The following is a 15777-nucleotide window of genomic DNA, read 5'->3' on the forward strand; positions in this document are numbered from 1 at the left end:
TGGGGGAACTGAGGCCCAGAGAGTTAAGTGTCTTGCCCACAGTCACACGGCTGCCAAGTGGCAGATCCGGGATTCGAACCCGTGATCTCTGACTCCCAGTGGGGGAGAGGGGACATGGGGGAGGAGGGGCAAGGGAGAGAGGGGGCAAGGGGGACGGGGGGACATGGGGGAGAGGGGGAAAGGGAGAAGGGGGCAAGGGAAAGAAGGGGACTTGGGGGAGAAAGGGAAAGGGAGAGAGGGGGCAAGGGGAGAGGGGGAAAGGGAGAGAGATTAAAGCGCTCTGCACATAGTAGGTGCTCAATAAGTACAATTTAAAAAAAAACAGTGAAGCCCCATTCCACAGATGAGGGAGATGTGAGGCCCAGATGGTCAGCTGTGTGACTGTGGGCAAGTCACTTAGCTTCTTACAATACAATAGTATTTATTGAGCGCTTACTATGTGCAGAGCACTGTACTCAGCGCTTGGAATGAACACGTGGTGCCTCAGTGACCTCATCCGTAAAATGGGGATTAAATGTGAGCCTCACGTGGGACAGCCCGATGACCCTGTCTCTCCCCCAGCGCTTAGAACGGCGCTCTGCACAGAGTAAGCGCTTAACAAATACCAACATTATTATCATAGCTTGTCAGCTGTGTGACCGTGGGCAAGTCACTTAACTTCTCTGGGCCTCAGTTCTCTCATCTGTAAAATGGGGATTAACTGTGAGCCTCACGTGGGACGACCTGGTGACCCTGGATCTACTTCAGTGCTTAGAACAGTGCTCTGCGCGTCGTAAGCGCTTAACAAATACCAACGTCATTATTATCATTATTCAGTGACTTGTCCAAGGTCTCACCACAAGCACCTTGAGGTCCTTTGATCCCAGCTCTCCTACTCCCCTGCTGCTTCGGGAAAAACGGCTCTCCGGAAATCACACCTGCCACGCAGATCTACCGGGGCCGGGACTCGGGAGACGCGAGTTCTAATCCTGGCTCCGCCAGCTGCGTGCCGGGTGGCCTTGGGCCGGTCACTTGGTGACGATGAGCCTCAGTTTACTGCCCTGTCAAATGGGGGTAAAATACCTGCGCTCTCAACTTCTCAGAACCTAAGCCCCGCGCGAGCCACGGAATATGTCTGCACTGATGATCTTAGCCCTAGCGCTCAACACAGTGCTTGACAGATAGTAGGCGCTTAATAGACACCGTAATCGTTACTGAGGGCAGGGATGGTGTCTACTAACTCTGTCGTCCTCTCCCGAGCGCTCAGTACAGTGTTCTGCCCACGGAAGTCTGTCAGCTCCTTGTGGGCAATTGTGTTGATCATTTCTATTGTAAATCCCGGCTCCGCCACTTGTCAGCTGTGTGACCGTGGGCAAGTCACTTCACTTCTCTGTGCCTCAGTTCCCTCATCTGTAAAATGGGGGTGAAGCCTGGGCGCCTCGCGTGGGACAACCCGATTCCCCTGGGTCTACCCCAGCGCTTAGAACAGTGCTCTGCGCATAGTAAGCGCTTAACAAATACCAACGTTATTATTATTATTGTTATTGTTACTTTCAGAGAGCTTAGTTAGGCGAAGCACTTTTACGTGCCAAGCACCGTACTGAGCGCTGGGGTAGACACAGGATGATCAGGTTGGACCCGGTCCACGTCCCGCAAGCCTGCAAACTCACTGTGGGCAGGGAATGTGTCCGTTTATTGTATCGTCCTCTCCCGAGAGCTTAGTACAGTGCTCTGAACCCGGCGAGCGCTCAATAAATACGAATGAATAAATGAAGGAAGGAAGGAAGCGCTCAATAAATGCGAATGGATGAATGGAGGGGGCTCACAACTGAGGCAGAGGGAGGACAGGGATTGAATCCCCGTTTTACAGGGGGGCGCGGAAAAGGTAGGAGACTCACCCAAGGTCACACAGCAGGCAGGTAGTAGATGTTGGGATTTGTCTCCTAATTAAGCACCGTCAGGGCTTTTGCCGAACCGTTGGAATCCGAGGGTTGATTTGGGTTCGTCCTGCGCTCTCTCGACTCTTTAGGGGACCCAGATTTGCAGATCTGAAGGAGAAATCCCCGTTGAGGGATTAGGGGAAATGGGACCGATGGGATGATGATAATAATCCTTATAATTCCGATATTAGCCAAGCTCTTACCGTGCGCCAGGCACTGTGCTGAGCGCTGGGATGGATACAGGCGAATCGGGCTGGATGTAGTCCCCGTCCCACGTGGGGCTCACGGTCTCCATCCCCGTTTTCCAGAGGAGGGAACCGAGGCCCAGAGAAGTGAGGCGACTCTCCCAGGGTCACCCAGGAGACAAGCGGCAGAGCCGGGATTAGAACCCGTGACCTCCCGACTCCCAGGCCCGGTTTCTCTCCACTGAGACCCGCTGCTTACCCGGCCCGCTTCAGGGAGGGGGCCTGCAATGTGTCCAAACCCATCGTCTGCTCCGGGGAGCAGCGGGTCCGAGTTCCCAAAATAAAAGCGTGTTTCTGCTCCGATGCTCGTGGCGATGTCTCCACCGGGCTCGGTGGAGCGTGACCGAGCACCTGGTTTCTCGTCTGCCGCTCTCGCGCTCGCAGGTTTCTCCCAATATGTTTGTGAACGCCTTAATTAGCCCGATTTACCAAGTCCCACCGAGGAAAGAGAAATCGCCTGTCAGCGACTTCTTTCTCTCTGCACCCCCAAACGTGGTTCAGTGGAAAGAGGCCGGGCTGGGGAGTCGGGGGGCGTGGGTTCGAATCCGCGCTCTGCCGCCTCGCAGCCGTGTGACCTGGGGCCAGAGACTTCACTTCTTTGGGGGGTGAAGACTGTGAGCCCCACGGGGGACAGCCTCATTACCTGGTATCCACCCCAGGGCTTAGAACAGTGCTCGGCACATAGTGAGCGCTTAACAAATACCATCGTTATTATCAGGAAGGCATGAAGCGGATATAATTAATGTCATAATCGTGATCGTGGGATTTGTTGAGCGCTCACTATGTGTCAAGTACTGTTCTAAGCGCTGGGGGGGAGATAGAGAGAAGCAGCTTGGCTCAGTGGAAAGAGCCCGGGCTTGGGAGTCAGAGGTGATGGGTTCGAGTCCCGGCTCCGCCGCTTGTCGGCTGTGTGACTGTGGGCGAGTCGCTTCACTTCTCTGGGCCTCAGTGACCTCACCTGGAAAATGGAGATGAGGACTGTGAGCCTCCCGTGGGACAACCCGATGACCCTGTATCTCCCCCAGCGCTTAGAACAGTGCCCTGCACGTAGTAAGCGCTTAACAAATACCGACATTATTATTATTGTTATTATTCTTATTACTTTGCAGGCTAATCGGTTTGGACACAGTCCCTATCCCACACGGGGCTCACGGTCATCACCCCCATTTATCTTCTCTGTGCCTCAGTTCCTTCTTCTGGAAAATGGGGTCTGGGGTTCTAATCCCCGCTCTGCCGTTTGTCTGCTGGGTGACCTTGAGCGAGTCACTTTACTTCTCTGGGCTTCAGTTCCCTCCATCTGTCAAATGGAGATTGAGACTGTAATAATAAATCCCGTTAGTATTATTTGACAGGCGAGGGAACCGAGGCCCAGAGAAATGCAACGACTCGCCCAAGGTCACCCAGCGGACAAGCGGCAGAGCCGGGATTAGAACCCGGGTCCTTCTGACTCCCAGGCCGGGGTCCTACCCAGTAGGCCGCGCTGCTTCCTTGGACGTGTATCCACACGTTGCGTTTTGATCTCCGTAGCCCGCCTCGACTCCTCCATCCGCCTCCTCGCCGCCCTCTCCGCTTCCCGTCTCTCCCCACTCCGGGAGCCGGGATTAGAACCCGGGTCCTCCGACTCCCGGGCCCGGGCTCTAGCCACTAGGCCACGCCGCTTCCCCGTGGGTTTACCGTTCCCTTTCGCTCCGCCGTGCGACCGTCGCCTGGGCGCCGGTTTGACGTGTGGAAACTTCGAGAGAGATAACAGTGGCGAGGAAACGTGGACCGTCCCGTTGTTTTTGTAAATCGAAGCTGCGAGCCTCATTCTTAGGCTCTCGGCTTAGCACTGCACTCTCCGCTCACTGACCTCTCCGCCTCCCGCCTGTCCCCACTCCGGCCCACGCCTCGCTCTGCCGCCCGCGTCGTTTTTCGACCCGAACGTCCGGTCCCCGTCTCCCCGCTCCCCAAGACCCTCCGGGTCGCCCGTCACCGTCGGCTTTCAAGGCGTCCGTCGAGTCGTCCCGTCCTCCCCGCCCCGGCCGCTCTCCTCCTCCTCCTCCTCCACCCTGGGCCGCACGCTCCGCTCCTCTCGCGCCGACCTCCTCCCTGCCCCTCCAGCTCCTCCGTCTCGCCTCCGACCTCTCGCCCACATCCTGCCTCCGCCCTGGACCGCCCTCCCCCTTCATGTCTAATAGCCCACCCTCTCTCCACCTTCAGACCCCTCTAAAAATAAGAATGCTCGTGTTTTCTTAAGCGCTGACTAGGTGCCAAGCCCTGTTCTAATTAGCGCTGGGGGAGATACAAGCTCCTCAGGTTGTCCCCCGTGGGGCTCACGGTCTTCATCCCCATTTTCCAGATGAGGCAACTGAAGATGGGGCAGCTGGAGCACCGAGAAGGTGGCGGAGGCGGGATTAGAACCCACGACCTCCGACTCCCAAGCCCGGGCCGTTTCCACTGAGCCGCGCTGAAAAATCATGCCTCTTCCGGGAGGTCTTCCCTGATTACTCCCTCATCTCCCCTCCCTATTCTCTCTCGTAAATGTCCCTCCTACGCCTCAGAGCTCTGCTCAGTCGAGGTCACCAATCGATAAGAAACGGTGCGGCCTAGTGGGTAGAGCCCGGGCCCGGGAGTCAGAAGGACCCGGGTTCCGATCCCGGCTCCGCCACCTGTCTGCTGCGTGACCTTGGGCAAGTCGCTTCCCTTCTCTGGGCCTCGGTTTCCTCGCCTGCGAAACGAGGAGGGAGACTGTGAGCCCCACGGGGGACAGGGACTGCGCTCAGCCTGGTTAGCTTGGATAATGATAATGACGGCATTTGTTAAGCGCTTACTACGTGCGAAGCACCGTTCTAAGCGCTGGGGGGCGGGGGGATACAAGGTAGTCACTGAGGCCCAGAGAAGTGAGGTGACTCGCCCCCACAGCTGACAAGTGGCCGAGCCGGGATTCGAACCCATGACCTCTGACTCCCAAGCCCGGGCTCTTTCCACCGAGCCCCGCTGCTTCTCTGATTCTAATTCAGTTCCTCAGCCATTCAGCCAGTGGCGCTCGCATGGTAATAAGGTGCCAAAATACTATGAGCCAAGCACTGTGCTAAGCGCCGGGGTAGAGAAAAGACAATGAAGTCGGCCACGGCCCCTGCAACCACGAGGGGCTCAGAGTCTAAGTCGGAGGGGAAACGGGGGTCGCATCCCCATCTCACGGATGAGGAGACCGAGGGCCCGCCGACTTGCCCAGGGTCTCCCAGCAGGCCAGTGGCAGAGCCGGGAGTAGAAGCCAGGTGTTCTGATTCCCGGCGAGTGCTCTTTCATTCATTCGATAGTATTTATTGAGCGCTTACTACGTGCAGAGCACCGGACCGAGCGCTCGGAACGGACGGGTCGGCGACAGACAGGGACCGGTCCCCGCCGTCCGACGGGCTCGCGGTCCCATCGGGGGAGACGGGCGGACGGGAACGACGGCGCTAGACGGGGTCGAGGGGAAGGACGTCGCGTAAAGACGATGGCGACTAAATAGAATCGAGGCGATGGACATCTCGTTAACAAAATAAGCCTCTTTCTATGAGGCTTCGTCATTATGACGGGGTGAAGCGGCGCGGCCTAAGGGAAAGAGCCCGGCCGTGGGAGTCAGAGGACCTGGGTTCTAATCCCGCGCCTGCCCTACTTGCGTGGCTCAGTGGCAAGAGCACGGGCTTTGGAGTCAGAAGTCATGAGTTCGAATCCCAGCTCTGCCACTTGTCGGCTGTGTGACCGTGGGCGGGTCACTTCACTTCTCCGGGCCTCGGTTCCCTCATCTGTAAAATGGGGATTAAGACCGGGAGCCCCACGTGGGACATCCTGCTTCCCCCGGGTCTCCCCCAGCGCTCAGAACGGTGCTCGGCACCTAGTAAGCGCTTAACGAATACCAACATTATTATTACTTAAAGCTCACCTCCTCCGAGAGGCCTTCCCAGACTGAGCTCCCCCTTTTCTCCCTCTGCTCCCTCTCCCCCCCCCTTCGCCTCTCCGCAGCTAAACCCTCTTCTCCCCCCATCTCCCTCCGCTCCTCTCCCTCTCCCGTCCCACCCCCTCGGCGCCGTACTCGGCCGCTCGACGGTCTGTATCTTCCTCACCCTATTTATTTCGTTTAATGAGATGCACGTCACCCCGATTCTATTTATTTGCCATTGTTTTTACGAGACGTTCCTCCCCTCGACTCTCTTTATCGCCCTCGTTCCCGTCCGCCCGTCTCCCCCGATGAGACCGTGAGCCCGTCGGAGGGCGGGGACGGTCTCTGTCTGTGGCCGATTTGTCCGTTCCAAGCGCTCGGCCCGGTGCTCTGCACATAGGAAGCGCTCAATAAGTACTATTGGATGAATGAATGAACGTATCAGCCGTGGGACCCCGGGCAAGTCGCTTCACTTCTCCGGGCCTCCGTTCCCTCATCCGTAAAACGGGGATCAAGAATGGGAGCCCCGTGTGGGACGGGGACTCCGTGTCCAACCCGATTAGCTTGTGTCCACCCCGGCGCCTCTGGCACGAAATAAGTGCTTGGCAAATAGTCCGACAGGTAATCGGATTTAGTGAGCGCTAGCTAACTGTGTGCAGAGGACCGTACTGAGCGCTTGGGAGAGGACGTTACAGCGGTCATGTGGGACGGGGATTGTGCTTACCTGATTAGCCGGTATCTACAGCGTGGTTCAGTGGAAAGAGCCCGGGCTTGGGAGTCAGAGGTCATGAGTTCGAATCCCAGCTCCGCCCCTTAGCTGTGTGACCGTGGGCGAGTCACTTCACTTCTCCGGGCCTCAGTTCCCTCATCTGTAAAATGGGGATGAAGACTGGGAGCCCCTCGTGGGACAACCTGATTCCCCCGGGTCTCCCCCAGCGCTCAGAACGGTGCTCTGCACATAGTAAGCGCTTCACAAATACCAACGTTATTATTATTATTATTACCCCGGGGCTTAGTACAGTCCCTGACACGTACGAAGCGCTTAACGAACACCACTAAAAAATAAAAATATATATCATTCAACGGTCCCTACACCTCTTCAGGATTTTCCTGCCTCGCTGAGCTGTCAGCCGTTATAAAGCGGTGTTTAAGAAATCAGATTTAATGTCCTTCAGCTGTTCCGATCTAAAACCTCATAGCTCTTCCGGAGCGGAGAATAATTCCTCGGATAACTCGTTTGTCTTCCGGACGTGAGAAGGCGCTGAAACTTTAATGAAGTTTGGATGCTAACCCGGCCCCCTTCCCTGGCACCTGCCAGATGGAAAATGCTCTCGGAGCCGTCGGTCGGAATGACCGGGTTGAGCCGGGGAATTCCGAGAAGCGGCTGTCGGAAGCGGTGGCCGAGATGGAGGGGATCCAGACTAATAACGAGAGCGATAATAACGCTAATAATGTTGGCATTTGTTAAGCGCTTACTCTGTGCAGAGCACCGTTCTAAGCGCCGGGCGAGATACAGGGTCATCGGGTCGTCCCACGGGAGGCTCACGGTTCATCCCCGTTTTCCAGATGAGGGAACCGAGGCCCAGAGAAGGGAAGCGACTCGCCCACGGTCACGCAGCTGCCGAGGGGCAGAGCCGGGAGTCGAACCCATGACCTCTGACTCCCAAGCCCGGGCTCTTTCCGCTGAGCCACGCTGCTTCCCCTAATAGTGATGATTGCGGTGTTGGTGGGGTATTGAATGAGCGCTTCCTGTGTGCAGAGCACTGGACTAAGCGCTTGGAATGGACAATTCGGCAACAGATAGAGACGGGCTCACGGTCCGCGCCGTGCTAAGCGCCGGGGTAGAATCGACGCTGCCGGATCAGCTGCGTGGCCCGGTGGAGAGAACCCGGGCTTCGGAGTCAGAAGGACCTAATTAATTTTGGGTACTTGATGAGCATTTACTCTGTGCCCAGCACTGTTCTAAGCGCTAGGGTAGATTCGTTCGTTCACTCGGTCGTATTTATTGAGCGCTTACTGTGTGCAGAGCGACGACGACGACGGTGTTGGTATTCGTTAAGCGCTTACTAGGCGCCAAGCACTGTTCTAAGCGCTGGGGGCGGATACAAGGTGATCAGGTTGTCCCCCGTGGGGCTCACGGTCTTAATCCCCATTTTACAGATGAGGGAACTGAGGCAGCCGGGCCCTACGAGGACCTGAAACCGGAGGCCCGAGCTGCGCTGTACTGAGCGCTTGGAAAATCCAATTCGGCAACAGATAATACTAATAATAATGTTGGTATTTGTTAAGCGCCTACTATGTGTTCTAAGCGCTGGGGGAGACACGGGGGAATCGGGTTGTCCCACATGGGGCTCCCAGTCTCAATCCCCATTTTACAGATGAGGTCACTGAGGCCCAGAGAAGTGAAGTGACTTGCCCACAGTCACACAGCTAGATAGAGACGATCCCTGCCCGACGACGGGCTCACGGCCCGGGACGGGGAGACGGCAGACAAAACGAAACATCGGACCCCGTGGGGCTCACGGTCTTCGCCCCCGTTTTCCAGATGAGAGAACTGAGGCCCAGAGAAGCGGAAAGACTCGCCCGAGGTCCCACAGCGGACAAGGGGCGGAGCTGGGATTAGAACCCAGGTCCGTCCGACCCCCAGGCCCGGGCTCCGGCCCCCAGGCCCCGCCGAGCTGAGTTTTAATATCGGATTCTCGGGTCCGACGGAGACAGATCATTATGAAAAATGTGTTGCTGGCAGGGCCTGGGCATAAAAACCAGACCTTCCTTAAAAATTCTTCCTTGGCAGGAAGCGGAGGGCCAATGAAATCCCCGGAAACAAATCGTTTGGAACCTCGGGGCTCAACTTTTATGGGAGGACTTAAGGATCTCCTTTCTCTGTGGGGCGAAATAAAAGAAAATTGCTCTGACTGCTGCCTTCTGGAAATAAACCGAGCCCATTCCTGAGGCACCGAAGACAGAAAAAGAAAAAAACCCCCGAGACGCTTCTTTGAAGCTATTTACTTTAAAGTCTGTCTCCTCCCTCCATGCGTTCATTCATTCCTTCAGTGGTATTTATTGAGCGCCTACACATTCATTCATTCAATACCTAGAGAAGCAGCGTAGCTCAGTGGAAAGAGCCCGGGCTTGGGAGTCAGAGGTCATGGGTTCGAATCCCCGCTCTGCCATTTGTCAGCTGTGTGACCGTGGATTAATAATAATAATGTTGGTATTTGTTAAGCGCTTACAACGTGCTAGGCTCTGTTCTAAGTGCTGGGGTAGATGCAGGGGAATCAGGTTGTCCCAAGGAGAAGCAGCGTGGCTCAGTGGAAAGAGCCTGGGCTTGGGAGTCAGAGGTCGCGAGTTCGAATCCCGGCACCGCCGCCTGTCAGCTGTGTGACTGTGGGCAAGTCGCTTCACTTCTCTGGGCCTCAGTGACCTCATCTGGAAAAAGGGGGATGAAGACCGTGAGCCTCACGAGGGACGACGTGATGACCCCGTCTCTCCCCCAGCGCTTAGAACAGTGCTCGGCACATAGTAAGCGCTTAACAGATACCAACGTTATTATCATTATTATTGTTATTAAGGAAAGCTCACACTTTTAATCCCCGTTTTACAGATGAGGTAACTGAGGCATGGAGAAGTGAAGTGACTTGTCACCCAGCAGACAAGTGGCGGAGGCAGGATCCGAACCCACGTCCTCTGGCTCCCAAGCCCGGGCTCTTCCCACGAGTCCAAACTGTGTCCACAGACTCTATCGTCCTCTCCCAAGTGCTCAGTACAGTGCTCTGCACACAGTTAGTACCCCGTAGATACGATTGACCGCAGCCTGGTGTAGTGGGTAGAGACCGGGCCTGGGAGTCAGAAGGTCATGGGTTCTAATCCCGGCTCCGCCGCTTGTCTGCTGTGTGACCTTGGGCCAGTCACTTCACATCGCTGGGCCTCAGTTCCCTCCTCTGTAAAATGGGGATGGAGACCGTGAGCCCCACGTGGGACGGGGACTGCGTCCAACCCCAATTGTCCGTATCCACCCCGGCGCTTAGTACCGTGCCCGGCACAGAGTAAGAGTTGAACAGATACCATGATTATCATTATTATTGATTAATCGATTGATCGATTGAGAAAAGGGAGGATTTCTGGATTCTGGATCTCTGGGTTCTGTAATCAGAACTTGGGGGAGAAGCAGCGTGGCTCAGTGGAAAGAGACCGGGCTTGGGAGTCAGAGGTCATGGGTTCGAATCACAGCTCTGCCGCTTGTCAGGTGTGTGACTACGGGAAGGTCACTTCACTTCTCGATGCCTCAGTTCCCTCATCTGGAAAATGGGGATGAAGACTGGGAGCCCCACGCGGGACAACCTGATCACCTTGTATCCCCCCAGCGCTTAGAACAGAGCTACGCATATAGTAAGCGCTTAACAAATACCATCATTACTATTATCATCATTAATATCATAGGCCCGATCCGTGCCCTCAAGGAGCTGAGAGTCTACTGTGTGCAGAGCACTGTACTGAGCACTTGGGAGAGTCCAATACGGTCAGACAAAATCCCTGCCCTTAAAGGCTCATGGACCGTCGGGTTGGAAATAGACACGAGAAAATATTACAGTTCGGAAGAAGTGAAAGATAATAAAAATATGGACGTTGGTACCGCAAGGGCTTGACGAAACGTTCCTGGTGACGTGGAAAAGTGAAGAAACAGATAACAATACTAAGAACTATCGAAATACTACTATTTGTTAAGCGCCGAACTCTGCGCCGAGCACCGTGCTAAGCCCTGGGGGGAAGATCAGTAATGTTAATAATAATGTTGGTATCTGTCAAGCGCTCACTACGTGCCGAGCACCGTTCTAAGCGCCGGGGGAGACATAGGGGAATCGGGTCGTCCCCCGTGGGGCTCCCGGTCTTCATCCCCATTTTCCAGATGAGGGAACTGAGGCGCAGAGAAGTGAAGTGACTCGCCCGCAGTCACCCAGCCGACAAGGGGCAGAGCTGGGATTCGAACCCATGAGCCCTGACTCCAAAGCCCGGGCTCTTTCCACTGAGCCACGCTGCTTCTGCTGAGCTGCTTCTGCTCACAGTCCAGATAAGAGGGACAACAGGGATTGAATCCCCATTTTAAAAGCGAGGAACCGAGGCGCGGAAAAGCGAAGTGACTCACCCGAGGTCACCCAACGGGTAAGCGGCGGGATTGCGATTGGAACCCGGGTCCGCCGGCTCTCAGGTTCTTAGGCCGCGCTGGCAGATTGGAAGGAATAAAGGGCAGATATTAGAGATTGATGGGAAAATGGCTCCTTTCCTTTTTTTTCCCTGCAGATAAAAGGCAGTTTGTCAGCTTGCAGTCAGACCTGACGGGGAATTAGTCCGGGATGGGCGGAGGGGCGGGATGGGACGAGGGACCGAGAGTCTGCTGGATTGAGGATTTGGGACGGTGCCCGGAATCGGATGATCATTTCCTCCTCCCTAAGGGCTAAGGGGTGAGAGAAAATACCTCGGATTCCTGGAATTTCACAGGCACTATCGACGACTTGGATTCCTTCAGCTGATCGTTATTTTTTTTATGTTATCTTTTGGCCGGGGTTTAATTTTTAAAACCGGCGTAATGAGTCGCATCGACGCGAAATTACGACGGCCCCAAATTGCCGGGGAGGGATTCGTATTAATTCAAAGAGACATTTGATTTGCGGGCTTGTTTTCCGAGAGAATTAGCCCTCCGACATCGGAACGAAACCTGTTGTTCGCCGGCCTGCTTCGTCTTTCCCGACTCTCGGGGACACGATGGGTTTTTTTTATCAGGAGGGTTCCTTCCCCTTCTCCCCTGCTCTTTCAGTCAATTAATGGATGGATTGATCGCTCGATCTGCGGTATTTCTTCAGGACCTCCCATGTGCCGAGCGCTGTGCTGAACGCTTGGGCGAGTACAGTGAAGCAGAGTTGGTAGACGCGTTCCGTTCGTTTCCGTTAACGTCTGTCTCCCCCACCTCTAGACGCTAAGCTCGTTGTGGGCAGGACGTGTGCCCGTTTAGTCTCCTACCGTGCTCTCCCAAGCGCTCGGTACAGTGCTCGCTTAATCAATATGACTGAATGCCCCCTCCCCCCCCCCCGGTCACTGGGGCAATCCATGGTGGGCAGGAAAGTCGTCCAACCCTTCTAAAGTACTCTCCCAAACGCTTAGTACAGTGCTCTGCCCATAGTAAGCACTCAGGAAATAAGATGGAAAGTGGATATTTGTTGAGCGCTTGCAGTAGAGGCAGTGTGGCTCAGTGGAAAGAGCCCGGGCTTGGGAGTCAGAGATCATGGGTTCGAATCCCGGCTCCGCCGCTTGTCAGCGGGGTGACGGCGGGCGAGTCACTTCACTTCTCTGGGCCTCAGTGACCCCATCTGGAAAATGGGGATTAAGATTGTGAGCCTCACGTGGGACGAACCGATGACCCTGCGTCTCCCCCAGCGCTTAGAAGGGTGCTCGGCACATAGTGAGCACGTAACAGATACCAATATTATTATTGATTCATGCATTGATTGATTCTTGGACATTTGATATTCCCCCCCACCCCCAGTTAGCAAATACCGACATTATTATTGATTCATGGATCGATCGATTGATTCTTGGACATTTGCTATTCCCCCCAATCCCAGTTAGCAAATACCGACATGATTATTGATTCATGGATTGATGGATTGATTCTTGGACATTCGATATTCCCCCCACCCCCAGTCCCCCAGTGCTTACGTCCCCGTCTTTAAATTAGTTAAGTCTAATAATAATGCTGCCGCTGATGGTATCTGTTAAGCACTTACTACGTGCCAGGCGCTGTACTAAGCACTGGGGTGGGTAGAAGCGTATCAAATTGGAGGCAGTCCCCGTCCCACGTGGGGCTCATATAAATGATCAATTTATTCATTTTCATGTCTGTCTCCCCCTCTAGACTGTAAACTCGTTGCTAATCCTGTTGTCTTGTGCTCTCCCAAGCGCTTAGTACAGTGTTCGCCACATAATAAGTGCTCAACAAATATGATTAACTGGCTGATATTGATATTTTGATCGATCGTATGGCCTTGGGTAAGTCACTGAACATCTCTGGCATAAAATAAATGAAGAAAACCCTGTTTTTCTTCTCTTAAAGTGAGAGCCCTGGCTGGTTCAGGGCCTATGACTGAACTGCATATCTTGTATCAACCCCAGTGCTTAGCACAGGGTTTAACCCATAGTAAACGGATTAAACGAGAAGCAGCGCGGCTCAGCGGAAAGAGCCCGGGCTTCGGCGTCAGAGGTCATGGGTTCGAATCCCGGCTCTGCCGCTTGGCAGCTGGGTGACTGTGGGCGAGTCACTTCACTCCTCTGGGCCTCAGTTCCCTCATCTGGAAAATGGGGATGAAGACCGTGAGCCCCACGTGGGACAACCTGATTCCCCTGGGTCTCCCCCAGCGCTTAGAACGGTGCTCTGCACATAGTAAGCGCTTAACAAATACCGACATTATTATTATTAAACCCAAGCAGCGGAACCTAGTGGATAGAGGTGAGGCCTGGGAGTCAGAGTACCTGGGTTCCGATCCCGGCTCCACCACGTTTCTGCCGTGCGACTTTGGGCAAGTGACTTCACTTTCACGCACCGTGCTAAGCGTTTGGGAGAGTACTATAGAAGAGTTGGACGACTTTCCTGCCCACCACGGATGGCCTGAGTGACTCGGGGCGGGGGGGCATTTAATCGAATTGATTAAGCGAGCACTGTATGCAGAGCACTGTACTGAGCGCTTGGGAGAGCACGGTAGGAGAATAAACAGGCCTCAGTTCCCTCATCTGCAAAACGGGGATGGAGACAGCGAACCCCCCATGGGACAGGGACCGCGTCCAACCCCATTTGCTCGGATCCACCGCCGGAGCTCAGTACAGTGCCTGGCACGTAGTAAGCTCTTAACAAATACCCCAATCGTTATGGTTATTTTTAGGATCATGATCATTACTATCCATAACTCGCCGCCGCTCAGCCCCACGGCTCTGATGACGTTGATGGTATTTATTCATTCAATCATTCAGTGGTATTTATTGAGCGCTTACTGTGCGCAGAGCGCTGTACTAAGCGCTTGGAATGGACGGTCCGGCAGCGGACCGAGGCGATCCCTGCCCAGCAGCGGCAGGCGCCGTTCTAAGCGCTGGGGGTGGCTACGAGGTCGTCAGGTCGTCCCACTTGGGGCTCACCGTCTTCATCCCCCTTTTCCAGAGGAGGTCCCTGAGGCCCAGAGAAGTGAAGCGACTGGCCCGAAGTCACCAGGTCATCAGTGGCCGAGGCGGGATTAGAACCCACCGCCTCCGACTCCCAAGCCCGGCCTCTTGCCACCAAGCCGGGCCCGCTTCTCAAGCGGAGCCGGCCTTCGGCGTGCGAAACTGTGCGGGCAGTTTTGGGTTCCGCCGGGCCGCGACAAATGGGAATTGCGGCGGATCGATAAATCCCGCCGCCAAAGGGCTAACGGCTTAGCCTTCCTCGGATTGAGTCCGGCGAGCAGCCGGGAGAGCTGAAGTTCACGGCTCCCGCTCCGCCTCTCCCGACCTTTACCGCGGAGCCCGCCAGAGATCCCTAACATCTGGTTGAGTTCTAACCGGACGGATGACCTATAAACCTCCGTCCCTGCTGGGGAAACTCCGACTCCCGTCTCTTCCCGCCTTCCCGCTGAGGCCTCGACCGGAGACGTGATAGAGCCGTTAATTATCCGGAGGCGTGGAGCGCTTCCCGGATGCCGAATGCTCAGAGCGGGCTCGATTCGGGACGATCTGTTCGGGTGGGAGATCAGTCCCGTCCGGCGCTCGGAGCTTAAGGCGGCGGGGACCCGGGCCCGGGAGTCGGGAGGACCTGGGTTCTAATGCCGGCTCCGCCACGTTGTCCGCCGTGTGGCCTTGGGTGAGTCACTTCGCTTCTCTGGGCCTCGGTGAGCTCGTCTGTCGAATGGGAAGCAGCGTGGCTCAGTGGAACGAGCCCGGGCTGGGGAGTCAGAGGTCACGGGTTCGAATCCCGGCTCTGCCACTTAGCTGTGTGACTGTGGGCGAGTCACTTCACTTCTCTGGGCCTCAGTTCCCTCATCGGTCAAATGGGGATGAAGACCGTGAGCCCCACGTGGGACAAGCTGATTCCCCCGTGTCTACCCCAGCGCTTAGAACGGTGCTCGGCACATAGTAAGCGCTTAACAAATACCGACATTATTATTATTATTATTATTATTATTGCTCTGCACATAGTAAGCCCTTAACAAATACCAACATTACTATTATTATTATCATTATTATGGGGCTTAAGAGTGTGAGCCCCATGGGTATATCGTACGTATTTATAATTCTTTTGCTTTTATTAATGATGTGTATATATCTATAAATCTACTGATGCTATTGCTGCCTGGTTACTTGTTTTTACGCCTGTCTCCCCCACTTCTAGACTCTGAGCCTGTTGTGGGCAGGGGTTGTCTTTATTTGTTGCTGAATTGTACTTCTCAAGCGCTTAGTACAGTGCTCTGCACACGGTAAACGCTCAATAAATACGACAATGAATGAGTGAATGAATGACCGGGACTGTGTCCAATGTGATTAACTTTTATCTACCCTGGCACTCAGAACAGTCCTTGGCACAAAGTAAGGGTTTAACAAATACCATCATCATCGTCATCATCCTAATAATGGCATTTGTTAAGCGCTTACTAGAGAAGCAGCATGGCTCAGTGGAAAGAGCACAGGCTTAGGAGTT

The 15777-nt window shown here is 54.8% G+C and overlaps 1 protein-coding gene and 1 long non-coding RNA gene across 2 annotated transcripts in view; one reads left to right on the forward strand and one right to left on the reverse strand.

Moving 5' to 3' along the window:
• LOC114811218 (collagen alpha-1(I) chain) overlaps nt 1–15777 on the forward strand; it is a 194577-nt gene that overhangs the window by 80908 nt on the left and 97892 nt on the right. The window lies entirely within an intron of this gene.
• Nucleotides 1883–11957, reverse strand: LOC103165358. Its single transcript, XR_484526.3, has 3 exons — nt 11542–11957; nt 11212–11288; nt 1883–2027 (listed from the first exon to the last, which is right to left on the reverse strand). It is a non-coding gene; the product is annotated as an uncharacterized LOC103165358 (long non-coding RNA).

This window comes from Ornithorhynchus anatinus, chromosome 1, assembly GCF_004115215.2.
Source record: "Ornithorhynchus anatinus isolate Pmale09 chromosome 1, mOrnAna1.pri.v4, whole genome shotgun sequence".
NCBI classification, from domain to species: domain Eukaryota; kingdom Metazoa; phylum Chordata; class Mammalia; order Monotremata; family Ornithorhynchidae; genus Ornithorhynchus; species Ornithorhynchus anatinus.